Genomic DNA, 14,702 nt, shown 5'->3' with positions numbered 1-14,702 from the left:
GCTTTAGCCCCCACCCAACCCTGCCTTCCTTCCTCTGGATCCTTCTAAATGTCTTAAGGAGTTTGGCAAGCTTAGTGATTCAAGGTTTGTTATCTGTAAAGCTTATGGGTGCGAGCAAACAGCTGGGGGGGTTACGGGGAGGCATGTGCTGCGTGCAGAGGAGACTTCCCTGGGCCGTGATCCCCAGGGCCGGTCTCCATCCTTTTATATGTCTCGGGTGCCCAATGGGAGTCACAGGGCAGGTTCAGGGCGCTGGATCGCCAGCCCTTATGTGCGCCCCCGGATGAACCTCTCCCGTAACCGAGAAAGTTCTTGACAACCTCATCCTTCGGAACCCTCTTGATGGGGCCCTCATTTCGCGGTCGTACCAATTTGCTTGCACCCCCAACCCGTGGAATCTAGTCCACACGGTCATTATTTCCTCACCTCCCCCCCCCCCAGCATCCTTCCTTCCTGTATGCCTCACGTCCTATCAGCAGATGGGTCCCGATCGAAGGGTGTAACCCACGAGACCCTAGCAGCATTATAGTTTCTACCTTTTTGTTGTTGAAACCAGAAAGCTTCAACAACGTATCTTCTTAAAGTTCCCGCTGCAATTGTGTGTAAGGAAGACACTGATGGTATATCTGTGCTCCCATTCCTAATGTTCAAAACCCAGCAGATACGAAGGTATGATTCTCATATTGTCTGCTGATATTGGAGCCCTGGAGTCCTGGCCACACTTAGCCTGAGTTGTATCTGGCAGGAAAACTTATGTCTCACCAAACAAGTCCCTAATCGCTGGGGCATGTTGATCATCAGGGGTTGGAGAGGTTTTAGAAGGCATTTAAGAAGGACAGGGGAAGGAAGAATAAGCCGAGAGCAGAAAGGGGAACTGGTTAGGGTTAGGCCAACGTTCCCCTTTCACAAGGGGGATTGACCAAACTTTTACCCCAAAGCCTGTCACCTGAGACTTAGGACTGGCGGCCATGCTACCTGCTTTTAACTGGCCGACAGGTGCCCGGTTTTGAGTCTGGGTAAGGAGATCCTGCGTTCAGAAAAGGAAAGGAAAGAGTCCACTGTTACCCTCTGACGGGTTTCCGGGTTTCGGCACCAAAATGTTAGCAGTGGGTGGGAGGGACGCTTGTCCTGGTCTCACGGAGTTGAAGAATGAATCTTACGGATGACAACAGAGTGAGCAGAGCCATAGAGTTTATTGAGGGAAAGAACAAAGCTCTCAGGAGTAGTGAGAGGGGTCCCGACTGGATAGCCACCGGATTGAATTTGTTCTGTCGGACGTGACGTAATCCCTCCCTACATCTACTTCAGAAAATCCGAGTTGCTTCTGGATGCTTTGGCCCAGTGGAATTATCTCAGGAGAACAGAAAGCGATATAAACCCTGTGTGAAGGCGACCAGAAGGGAGAGGATAGCCGCCGCCTGGGCCACATGATGGGGGAAGGAGAGCTCAGGTGAACAGGAACAAGGCTCTGGCCGAGAAAGTGTGGCTACAATGAGCAAGCCCACCCGTTCTTGTCCTGACTTCTTAGGCTGTGGTACTGCCCCCATTTACCCCTGAATATTTGTGTAAAGGGTCTGCTATAGACTGAATGTTTGTGTCCTCTCCAAATTCATATGTTGAAACCTAATCCCCAAGTTATTAGGAGGTGAGGCCTTTGGGAGGTGATCAGGTCATCAGGGTGAAACTGTCAGGAATGGAATTAGTGTCCTTATAAAGCCCAGAGAGCTTCCTGGTTTTTTCTACTATATGACACAGCAACAAGATGGCCGCCTATGAACCAGGAAGTGGGCTCTCACCAGACCCCAAATCGGCTGGCACCTTCATCTGGGACTTCCGGCTTCCAAAACTGTGAGAAATTAAATACCTGTTGTTTAGAAGCCACAAGTCTGTGGTATTTTGTCACAGCAGCCCAAAGACGCTAAGATAGGGTCTTATTTATTATTTTAATCTCTCACCAGTCTATTCTAATGACGCACTCTATCGCCTTGAGCTCAGTAATTGCTTTAAGGGGTAGAGTCTTCTTTTCTTTTAATTTTTTTTTTTAACACTTATTCATTTTTTGAGAGAGGGAGCACGAGCATGCGTGGGGGAGGAGCAGAGAGAGGGGGAGATACAATCCGAAGCAGGCTCCAGGCTCCGAGCTGTCAGCACAGAGCCCGATGCGGGGCTTCAACTCATGAAACGTGAGATTGTGACCTGAGCCTCAGTCCGGCGCTCAACCGACTGAGCCACCCAGGCGCCCCAGCAGTAGAATCTTCTTTAGCTTGATAAAATAGTCATCATGTTGAGTCGTTACGGTTGGAATTGAAGAACTCTAAATCCTTTGCTTAGCATTTTGGCTTAGCAATTAAGGTTTTGATTTTGCACACTTAGGTAAATGGAAAACCACTCCGAACTCACTTTTGGATAATTAGCACAAAGAGAGAATGGCTTTGCAAGTCACAACGTGGCAATGGTTCAAACTGAGCGAATGAGAACAAAAATCAACACTTATATTCATACAAACCTTCTGCCACAAAGAGTTTTCATTTAACTTAAAGTGATAAAGCTGGGTAATTATGTGATACGATTATTCACAAACCTGTTAATCAAACGCCCATCAAAACTGTTAATCAAACTCACATATATTTTGTAGCATCTCATATGCATGACTTGGCAATGGGGATCTTTTAGGAAAATATAGTATTTGAATTTAAAGCCTATCACTCCGTTGTAGCAATTTATCAGCAAAAATGGAAACATGTCTCTCGGCTAGTTCTGTCCAGTCAATTATTGCAATGGAAGGGTGTTAGTGTCTAAGACATACAATGATAAGTAATGCAATGTGTGCCTGTTTCCAATGTGTATTCCCTGATAAACATCCAATGTAAACAAGGAAATATACATTGGGACTAGAGTGGATATTAACAACAACAACAACAAAAACCCTTTAAAAGTAAAAGTTTGCCATGGGCAGATAAGGAACCGAAAACCCTTTCTCTGTTTTCTTTGCTGTGTCAAATCCACACAAAAGTACTTTGGGAGGGTATTAATGCTTTTACTAGCCAGTATCTTATTGGCCATCTGAGATAGGAAGGTGTACATAAAACCCAGATGAAGATGGCAAGTTTGAAGGTAATTTAACAAGCTGGCTGTGTCCCAAATAGCAGAACATGATACCCAGCGCTCGTGTGTTTGGAGGAGTCCCCAGACTGATTTTTAGACACTAACCTCAGCTTAACGCTTTGCTCATTACACGAAATTAATTCTCACGTGGTCCAGGGGAGCACCTTTCAAAAGCATATCCCCTTTTCAGTAGCTTAGAAGCATTCATTTGCCTCACTCCCCGTATTCTCTTTCAGCTCAGCAATTTCCAGCTCGTTTTAGAAAGTCATTTCATCCTTGGGCGGAAGTGCATTTCCAGATATATTGGGCACTTTTGATCCCTGTTGGCTCAGAGGCCTTCTTTGAAGATCGCAGTCGGTAAAAACATTTTTCTGTGGATGACAACAATTGTGAGAATTACGGGGAAATTCTTAGAACCAGGGAAATAAGCAGTTCGTTTTCAATTGGTGTGGTTCTCTCACAGATTAGCAGATGGTTTGGCAGTCAAGATTAAAGCAGCATATTGAGGACTGGAAAAAAAACCCCGAAAACTTAATTAACTTCCTTCTCCCGCCCGTGGACATTTTTGGTTGTTTGCAGTTTTTCAGTATTACAAATAATATTGCACTGATACTCGTAGCTGTATAAGATTTCCTCCAAGGGGCACCTGGGTGGCTCAGTCGGTTAAGCGTCTGACTTCAGCCCAGGTCGTGATCTCACGGTTCGTGGGTTCGAACCCCGCGTCGGGCTCTGTGCTGACAGCTCAGAGCCTGGAGCCTGCTTCAGATTCTGTGTCTCCCCCTCTCTCTGCCCCTCCCCTGCTCATGCTCTGTCTCTGTCTCTCAAAAAATCAATAAACATTAAAAAAAAGATTTCCTCTAGCATATATTCCTAGAAGTAGAATTGCTGTGTCAAAGGGTACATACATCTTTAATTTCACTAGATATCATCACATGGCTCTCCAAAATGCCTGTACCAATTTATATCTCCATCAGCAGGACAGGAGATTTTTGGTTGTTGTGCATCTTCACTGAAATTCAGCAGTATCTGAATTTTTAATTTTTCTTGGCCCAATGGGGGTAAAATTGCATTCCCTAACTGTTTCAATTTGTATTTCTCTGATGAATAGTCATATTGGATATCTTTCCATACATCCTTTGGCCTTGAAGCTTCCTTCTCTGTGAGTTACCAATTTCTATTCTATCGGCTTATTTGGGTTTCTTTCTTTTTTCTCCTACTGATTTGTCTCCTTTAAAAAATACTCTTTGTAGTTTTATGTCTTGCAAGTAGCATCTTCTGGTCCATGGATTTTCTTTTCACTCTATCTTTTGGAGCATTTTATAGGTCAGAAGTATGTAATTTTATTATAGTTGAATTTATTGATCTTGCCTTTTGTATGTTTAAGAAATCCTTCCCTACACATGCCATGGTCACAAATATATTTTTCTAAATTTGGTTCAAAGCTCTGTAAAGCTTTCGTTTTCACAGCGGGAATTTATTTTTGCTTATTGTGTCTTTTAGTTCTCTGTGGCTGTTTAACAAGGTACTCTGGACAGCAGCTTACAATGGCACAAATTGATCAGCTCACAGTTCTGTGGGTCAAAAGTCTAATAAGAAAAGAGCTGGGTTCTCTGCTAATGATCTTACAAGGCTGAAATCTAGTTGTTGACTATCTGTGTGCTCATCCTCCAGGCTCACGTGGTTGTGGCAAAATTTAGTTCTTTGCCGCTGTGGGACCGCGGGTCTCATTTCCTCGATGGCTGTTAGCCAGGGGAGGCTCAAGCGCCTAGAGGCCACCCACATTCCTTGCCATGGCTCCCCCCCCCCCACCTCTATCTTCCAAGCCATCTATCTGCAAGGAAACCGTCTCGTGTGAAATCCCTCTCCATGCTTCAAATCTCTCTGACTGAGAGTCTCTTCTTCAGGAAGAGCCCTGTCCTTTCTAAGGGCTCACCTGATTAGGTCAGGCCCACCCAGAATAATCTCCCTATTTCAAGTCAACTGATTTGGGATCGTAGTTGCATCTGCAACATTCCTACACCACGGCACCCAGGTTCGTGTTTGATTAAATAACTAGGAGAAGCTGTGGGTATACCACGGGCTCCGCAATCTTAGGGGCCATCTTAAAATTCTGTCTACCGCACGATATAAAGTAAGGACCCACATTTTTTCCAAATGGATCACTAATTTCATTTTGGAAACCTTTAAGACATATACAAAAGCAGAGAAAATAATGTCGTGAACTCCTGTGTCCCCAGTACCCTACTTCGGTGGTTTCACATGGCTAATCTTGCTTCATCTATGTCCCGACTGCCTTCTTCCCACGCCCTCCTGCAGATTATTTTTCAGCCAATGCAAGACATACTAGGTGGTCTGTAAATCTTGACATAGGTATCTTTAAAGGCAATGACTTCTTTTCTTTCTACCTGGAATGAGCCAAATTCAAGGCTAAGGACACCGTTCTCCAGGCCGCCAAGTCTGCCCAAGACTCCTGATAACAAACTGCAAGTTCAGAAACTTCCCGAAACCACTCTCGGGGTTGCCAATTTGCTAGAAAGATGCGGGGAGCTCACAGAAACCTAGTATATTCACCGTCACATTTATTAGAGGCAAAGGATGCAAATTCGAAGACGCACACAGGGCAGAAACTTGGTCTGGGAGGGTTCCAAATATAAAGCTTTCATGCCCTCAGGGATGCGTTACCCTCCCAGCATTGACATGTGGCCATACGTATATGGAGTATTGCCAACCCAGAAAGCTCACTCAAGCTTTGGCGTCCAGACTTTTTATCAGGGTCTCATTATGTAGGCACGATTGATTGAATCCTTGCCCATGTGGATGAACTCAATCTCCAGGCCCCCTCTGCTCCCAGAGTGGCTCACAGCCCCAACCCTCTAATTACACGCTTGGTCTTTCTGTCTTGGCCAGCCCCTACCCTGAAAAAGCTGAAGCACCCACTGTGAATAACAAAGACACTCCAATCACTTAGGAATTTTTAAGGGTTTAGCGGTTAGCTCCCAGGAACTAGGAACAAAGACCAGCTAAATCCATCTATCCCTTCCTTCCTTCCTTCCTTTCCTTCCTTCCTTCCTTCCCACAATACCATTATCACACCTAAAAAATTAAAACAATTCCCTATTGTCACCAAATATCCAATAAATGTTCCAATTTTCCCCGTCGTCTCCTTTTATTTTTTTTTTTAAGTTGATCCCTATAAATCCACGTCCTAACAAGCTTCACACACGGCACTTGGTTGATATGTGTCTTAAATTTCTTTCAGCTTATAGGTTCCTCTTCTCCCCCCTCCCCACCCTTGCCATTTATTTGTAGAAGAAAATGAGTCATTTGTTCTATAGAGTCTACGAGGTTCAAGCTTTTGCATAAATTACATAACCATAAAATACTGTTTCCGTGTGACATATTTGAATTCGCTTAGCTAGAACAGGCAGTTCAAATGCACAGGCACAAGCAAGCACCTTAGAGACCCTTGTGAAAAAGTCGCTCCCTAGAGACCCTTGTGAAAAAGTCGCTAGTTCAGTGAACAGCTTGGTGACCTGGGAACTCCGGTTCCCTGGAACTATCTGGTCCAGTCTGTCCTTTCCCCATCCTCCAAGCTTAACCGCGCGTTGCCCTCATGTTAATGTATACTCTGTTGCTTAGAAAGCTCCAGGAGGTCAAGGTCTATTTCTATACGACAGGTACTTCACAGAGGCCTGTTACTATGGCCCTGCCTAAGGGGATTTCTAAGAATAAAACAAATCGCAGTGTCTGTCTGTGTCTTGGAACCCCCCCCCCCCCCCGCACCCCGAGACCTCTGCCCATAAAGAGGTGAAGATTTGACCAACAAGGGCTTTGGAGCTGTGGGCTCCAGCTGTACAAACTCTGGAAGAACCAAAACGAAACTCTGGCTGAATCAGAAATCAGGTTTTCTGGGCTCCGATGACTTTTAAGTCAGAATGACACAGATTTACAGAACTCAGCTGTGAAAAGCTCAACTAAATAAAACTGGCTGTGTCTCAAAAACACGGGCATGTCTTTTTACAAAGGTCTTGGAGAAGCGTGCAGGGGGCTGAATCGTGTCATTCCGCCCCCCCCCCCCCCCCCCCCCCCCGCCCCATAAAGGCACTGGAATTATGTCTTTCCATCACGTGACATGCTAGGAACAGCACCATGCTGTCCGGTGCACTGAATGGTGACGAAACTGAGCCCCAAAATAAGTGCCTTTAAAAAATCCCATCACAATTGTCTTGCAATTGATAGATCTGTAAGTGGCTAAAAGAGCCACAACGAGTATGAATTAAGTGCTCCTAATATATTTTCAAACCCACAAAGCTACGGGCTGCCTGGGTGGCCTCCCGGAAGGGCTGCCGTGGAAGAATGGACGCTGAGGCTCAGAGGAAGGTTTGGGGCCCGGGGGGAGGTTGTCGCCAAATGGAACTAGCTGGGGGTGCGGGAGTGAAGCTTCCATGGTGTCCAACGCCGCATACGAGACCAACTTGGGTCCAGGCTCCGCGGTGCTGTGACTTAGTGCTTGTTCATCTGGAAAAGCTTTACTGACAGGCGCCTGGCGGGAGCGCTGTTTGTAGCCAGAACTCTTGGGACTTTTCTCCTCGGGCCGCCCCAGTGTCACCGTCCATTGGGCCAGAAAACTGAGGCTGATTACGGAGAGCTAGAGAGTGAGGGTTCCGAGGGCCGGGCTTGGGAAAATTCCCTTCTTGACTTTTGTTTACATGAAGACCTGAGACTCTTGCGCAAAGCAGTGGGGCTGCGGATTTTGGCCGATAGGATGAGAACCGTTTCATGAGGCTTCGTCTGTGATTCCTTCACCTTGACTCTGAAGGAGCCATTATTTTCTCCTTGGTCAGTACGGATGTCGGCAGCCCGTGGTGTGGTCTGCTGTCCTTACACAGAGACCTGGTCTGCACCCAGCCTTGGGGCCAGAGAATTTGGACCTCGGCATCCAGAAAAGCTTTGACACAGCGCTCCTCAGAATGGCACCTGTTTTGCGTGTTTTGGTTTTTGTTTCTTTTCCCAAGCCACTGCCTGACAGGGTGCCTCCCTGATGTCAGCATTCTATCGGAATTTCTTCCAGGCTCTGTTCCCCTCTTCTTCCTCTTCACCAGAACAAATTTGTTCTCTCTGCCCCTTGTCTTCCTCCTCTCCCAGCCTCTCTGCAATCTTTGCTTCTGTGTGTGCCTGGCACTCATCCTGGTACTTGGCCATCTGCTCTGGCATTGCCCTGCCAATAGCTTCTTTACGTTTCCGTAGAGGCTCCTTCAGATGCACACACACACACACACACACACACCCAGCTCCCAGAGAATCTTCTACTTCTTCTTCTCCTTTTTCTTCTTCTTCCTCTTCCTCTTCTTCTTCTTCCCAGGACTGAGAGCTGTGAAACCAGTTTAGGGAAACCTGGGCTTGGCTCACTCCTTGTTCACTTTCCTGTTGAAAGTGTCGTCTCGTTTCCTTCTTTCTCTTCTTACTGCCTTCCTTCAACTTCTTCGGCAAGTTTTCCTCTTTTCTCTAATGAAGTCCCTGTCAGATTCCGATGCTTGTAACTGCGGGCTGTCAGGTTGATGTAAAGTGCTCCATACTTCGTAGTCAGGGAAGCAGGAAAAAGCTCATTATATGCTTCAAGCCCAGATCAGCAAGTAGAAGAATCAGACTCATCATACGCATCCCCCATACCAATCAAGTCCCATATTTGGTCTTTTCTTTGATTCTTTCCGCCCTCCTTTGCAGATTGAAGACCTTCTGCCTTTTTTTTTTTTTTTTTTTTTTTTTTTGCACACTCTTCACTAACCCAGGGTAGAAGAACTCTGGGCACGCTCATCATCTGGGTCAAAGACACGAATGTAATCTGAAGAGTTGCTGCAGCCGGCTTACAATCCCAACACTCATCTGCTCTCCCAACTTCCTCTTACCCAGATTTCTTTAAAAATGTGAGATTCTGGGGTCCCCTGGGTGGCTCAGTTGGTTAAGTGACGGACCAAGCCAGGATCCCAGGGCCATGGGATCGAGCCCCACATCAGGCTCCATGCTGAGTATGGAACCTACTTAAGATTCTCTCTTTCTCTTTCTCTCTGCCCCTTCCCTGCTTGCACTCTCTTTCTCTGAAAAATAAGCAAATAAATAAATTAATTAAATAAATAAATATGTGAGATTCAAGGGTCTGGGAAAGAGGCGAACTGGATCCTGTGGGGGTGCTGACGCGACTACAAACAAGTGTTGGCAGTTGTTACTCTTTGGATTCTTTGTCACAAGGGCAACAGCACAGTGGGCCACTAATGTTCCCTCGCTAGCAGGCTCGACCAGATGCACTGGCTGCAGCTCTTGTTATCAACTGGACCCAGAAGCAAGTCCACCCATGGTGCCCCATGCATTTCCATGGTGCATGTCCACAGATCACAAAGAGAGAGTCAGAAAAGAGAGGGAAAAATCCCAACTCAGGGTCTGTGAAACACGTCAAGGGACAGCGCGGTGGCTCGTAGCTAAGGCCCTGGGAGAACTTGGAGATCTGGCTTTTCGGAAACCCGTTGTTAAAGAAGACCACTGACTGAAAACTCAACAACAAGAAAACACACAACCCCGCTGAAAAAGGAGCAAAAGACCTGAACAGGCACCGCACCGAAGAAGATATACAGACGGCAAGTAAGCATATGAAAAGATGCTCCACATCATATGTCATTAGGGAAAAGCAAATAAAATGGGATGCCACCGCACAGTTATTAGAATGGCCAAATTCCAGAGCGCTGACAACGCCGAATGTTGGCAGGGAGGTGGAGGCAACAGGAAGTCTCATTCATGGCTGGTGGGAATGCAACATGGTACAGCCACTTTGGAAGATAGTTTGGTAGTTTTTGACCAAGCTAAATATGCTCATATCATACCCTCCAGCAATCACGCTCCTTAGTAGTTATCCAAAGGAGTTGAAAACTTACATCTACACAAAAACCTGCCTGTGGATGTTTATAGCATAATTGTCCATAATTGCCAAAACTTGGAAACAACCGAAATGTCCTTCTGTAGGTGAATACCTAAAAATGGAATGGTATTCAGTGCTAAAAAGAAATGAGCTATCGAGTCAAGATAAGATATGGAAGAAGCTTAAATGCATGTTACTGAGTGAAAGAAGCCAACGTGAAAAGGCTACATGTTGTGTGATTCCAACTCTATGATCTAGAAAAGGCAGAATTATGGAGACAATAAAAAGATTGGTGGTTGCTAGAGGTTGGGGAGGCTACACATCATTATATATTTGTACCATGGACTTGAGTTAATAATAACTTATCGGGGCGCCTGCGTGGCTCAGTCGGTTAAGCGTCCGACTTCAGCTCGGGTCATGATCTCACGGCTTGTGGGTTCGAGCCCCGCATCGGGCTCTGTGGTGACGGCTCAGAGCCTGGAGCCTGCTTCCGATTCTGTGTCTCCCTCTCTCTCTGCCTCTCCCCTGCTCGCGCTCTGTCTCTCTCTGCCTCTCAATAATAGATAAACATTAAAAAATTTTTTTGAATAATAATTTAAATAATAATTGATGCAAGATGTAAATAATAAGGGAAAATGGGTTGGTGGGGGAGAGGGGGAATTGGGAACCTCTCTGTACTTTCCAATTGGTTTCTCTGTAAATCTACAACTGCTCTAAAAAAATACTCAGTTAAAAAAAAAAAAGCACTCACAACCATGGGAAAAGAGAAGACCTTCTGTAAGAAGTCTCCCAGATGAGAGTGGCATCTGCGGCACAGGGGAGGGTGGTCACAGAGCTGGGAACCCGGACGGGAAAAAGGGATCAAGCTTTCTGGAGTCATGGCCAAGCAGAGCCACCAGAGGCAAAGGAACAGCCCTGATGGGACTGATGGCCTGAAGGGAGGGAGGTGGGTCTGCGGGGGTGAGGTGGCACCAAGGAGTTAGGTGCTTGTGGTCAGAAACCTGGGGTTTGGGGGGGAAGGACCCCTGCCCCCTTTCTAATGGATGTTATGCCTTCACTGATCTAGAGCATCTCAAACATAATTATTCTGAAGTCTTTGTCTGTTCCATAACATTGACTTCGCCTGTACTGAGTTCATATCGGATTATTTTGTTAGATGTTTCTTCCTTAGCCTAAGATTTCTTTGTGTGCCCTAGAATTTTAGTTTGCACATTCATGCGGAGTGTCTTTTCCTTTCTTTTGTTTTCCTTTTCCTTCGTTTTATTTTCACGTACATTCTGACTTTGTCGAAAGGTTGGGCACTTGCCTCAACTCAGCACCCCTTAGCAGCAGGAAACTGAATGCCAGGGGCACACGCACCCTGTTTCCTGGGTTTGTTACTCTGTATACTATCGACCAACCATCTCTTTGTGGAAAATGAAACCACCGCGTCCGCAATGAACTTGTGGCATCTCTTGGAATGTGATTCTGCACCAGTCCAGACTTCTCTCTTACCAGGTTCGCAGCTATGCCCTCTTTCCAGCCTGAGACTCCAGCCTCTGCGCGTACAGACCGCATTCAGATTCTTGTGAACTTGACCCCGATAGAGGTTCGGCGCAAAGGAATGGCCCCCTTCCTCTTTCTACCCGCTTCTTCTCTACGATCTAGGATCTTTGCTTCCATTTGCTTGGGAGGCAGAGAAAACCTTTCTGCAGGGAAAGGAAAGAACAAAGCAGAAATGCAAAGAGAAGCAAAAATCTAAAGATGAAAAGAGAGGAATTCATGAGTTCTCCATTGTCTGTTATTCTTGAAGTTTGATTTTCTAACTGTGCCTTATAATACTGCCCTAGTTCGGCTCAAGCTAGCTCCAATGGTTTTTTTTTTTAAGTTCATTTATTTCTTTTGAGAGGGAGAGGAGAGGCAGAGAAAGAAAGAGAGAATCTCAAGCAGGTTCTGCCCTGTCAGCATAGAGCCCGATGCAGGGCTCGATCCCATGGACTGTGAGATCATGACCTGAGCCGAGATCAAGAGTGGGACGCTTACCCGACTGAGCCACCCAGGTGTCCCTCCAATGGGTTTCTGATACTTAAAATCAAGAGGTACACTGAAAATGTCTTTGATTCCTGCCCCCCACGCTGTGGGGGATTCCCAGTCCCAGAACTCCTGCTTTGGAGTAGCAATCTTGGTTCTCACTGTGCAGCAGGAAGGTTTGGATACCTCTCGATTTAAGCAAACGTTGACAGGAACACAGGGTTTCGTCAGGAAGACAGAGCCACTGTATGTGTTGCAGGAAACTAAGGGCTTATGGAGAAGCTGGGGTGGGGTGGGGCGTGAGGTCCGACGGCTACGCGTGGAAGCCTGGAGTCACCGTCACGGATGCCTTCAACATGAAGCACCGGCTGGGGTCCAGCAGTTCTCAAAAGTTCTCCAGGGACTTATAGGTCTCAAGTGTCCAGAAATGACCCAACCAGCTTTCTTTCCAGCAGCAAAGTGGAAACTTGAGAAGTTTGGGAAATGATGGCGTTTGACCATGGTGACTGCCAAGTGGAAAGTCATGGGCAATTCCCAAGAGTCTGGGGTTCACAGAGAACTCTGAGGAAATGGAGTTTGCAGAGAAGACCTTAGGAGGAGGAGGTAACTGTGCAAAGTTGGGAACAAACAATGGAGCCCGAGGACCTTTGAAGACAAGAACATCGTTGTGTACTGAAAGCCAGAGGACTCCCAACGTGAAAATGGATGAACCAGATGATCTCTAAGGTCTTTTCCAGTTCTAAGATATGCCGAGTCTTTAACACGGTCTGGACAGTGCCCCAGTGCCCCCTGTATTCTCATCAGTAGCAAGGAAAACGTGAAAGGTTGTGAAGTCAGACCACTCTTAGCCAAGTGACAAGAGCCTTTGGCCCACTGGCCTGCGATTGGGAAGGCGATGCCCAGTGCTTCCACGCAGCTAGTTTTTCTTATAACTTCAGCTTTCCTGCCCAAACCAGCCCTTCCTCCACTCCCTAGCTTTCTCCCATTGTTTCCACCCCCCTGAGTTTTGTGCCATGATCTGCCACTGAGGATGTGCTGTCCGGGCCCAGCTTACTTGCTCAGTGTTGGTTCATGAACGGTGTCGTTATTTCCAGCTTGGCTGGAGGGGACAGGAACACTTTTGCCTCCTCTGTCTCCTTGACCAATCTGCTCGACCAAGCGCATAAGGACCTGGGACATAAACCCGTGCCTCCTTCCCACTGAAAAAAAAGTATCTTTTTTTTTTTTTTTTTCAAACTTCTTCACTCAGCCTGTTTTTGCTCTCCTGTCTTCATGGAATACGTAAAATCTCTCTTGTACGTTAAGAGCTTGTGAAAGATTGACTTGCCTCAGCCACGTGGTTGCCAAAATGGGTTAATTATGCATTACTCACCTATTCTGAGATTTTGCTGCTAATGTCATTTTACTGGACTGGGGAGAAGGTACCTGCAGTGGTTACAGAATCCTCAGACTAGCTGACGGGGGATTTCACTACCATAATATGCTTAAGTGGGTGGGCGGATGGGTCCTCATTCTTGATTTATTGTCCTGATGAAATAAAATCCGACTGGCATTGTCTCGCTTTCGTTAGCTGGTGAAAGGACTCAGCATTTTCTTTCATCTGGATGTTCAACTTTACTTCCTTAGACAAATATCGTTGAAAGCCTCAAGTAATGGGGATGATCCAACCTGGGAACTCGAAATCCCTCGACTAAAGATTAATGGGGTTTGGGTTCTTTTTGTCACAGTTAACCATAGAGGATCATTTCATCCCCTCGAATGTGAGTTTCAGAAAGGCTGCACACTTCAATACTCATAAACATGGTGAAATGGGTCAGAAATGCTATAGTTTCTTCATAGTTGCAAACGGTACGGTTTTCAAATAGACTGACGTAGAGTAGTTGGCCATTCTTTCCTTCTTTCCCACCCCAGTGAATCTCGAAGCCAGCTTGATCCGTCCGTTTTCAAAAATAAGTCCGTGACGCATGCAGTTAACACATGGCGTGATTCTACGACAAATAGACATGATTCACAGTCCAGAGCGGGCTCGTGCAGAAACCAGCTTTGCCTTTGATGACATGTCAACGCATGTTTATACAGCATCCGCCGAGTGCTTAAGGAAACCCTGTATTTGAGTGTGAAATGCATATACTACCACTTTATATTTTCTGCAGCATGGATTCAACTGGGGTTGTTTTTTTTTTTTATTGTTTTTTGGGCCAAATAGACTTTGTGGGTCCCATCTGTACAATCATAGGAATAAACGAATCGTGGCAGTTTTTAGACGTGTCCACAAATTCTTTGACGCTCTTCCCGGGTGGGTTCTGGGGCCTCGCCATTTGAATCAGAGCTGCCCTTAGCGACTCCATTGTAACCAAGAGAACCAGGAGAAGTGAGCCGCATAACTTTTGAGGCAAGTTCATAGAAGGCCAGGCAGCTTCTGCTTGGTTCTTGGGATGCTTGCTGGGGGGAAGCCAGGTGCCATGTAAGAAATCCAGCTACCCTGAGACCCTCATGCTGTCGAGGCCCTAGGGAAGCGCTCCAGCCGACAGCCCCACTGAATTCCTGACCAACAGCCAAACTGCCAGTCAGGTGAACGAGCCATTTTGGACATTCAGCTCAGTGGAACCTTCGGATCAGTCCAGTCAGTTGTAGGCAACCCTGACCCAGAACCAACCAAGGAAAGAGATCTGGGAATCTT

The sequence above is a fragment of the Prionailurus bengalensis genome, chromosome X (assembly GCF_016509475.1).
Source record: "Prionailurus bengalensis isolate Pbe53 chromosome X, Fcat_Pben_1.1_paternal_pri, whole genome shotgun sequence".
In the NCBI taxonomy this organism is placed as follows: Eukaryota; Metazoa; Chordata; class Mammalia; order Carnivora; family Felidae; genus Prionailurus; species Prionailurus bengalensis.
The sequence above is the reverse complement of the archived record's forward strand: the minus strand, read 5'-3'. Positions refer to the sequence as shown.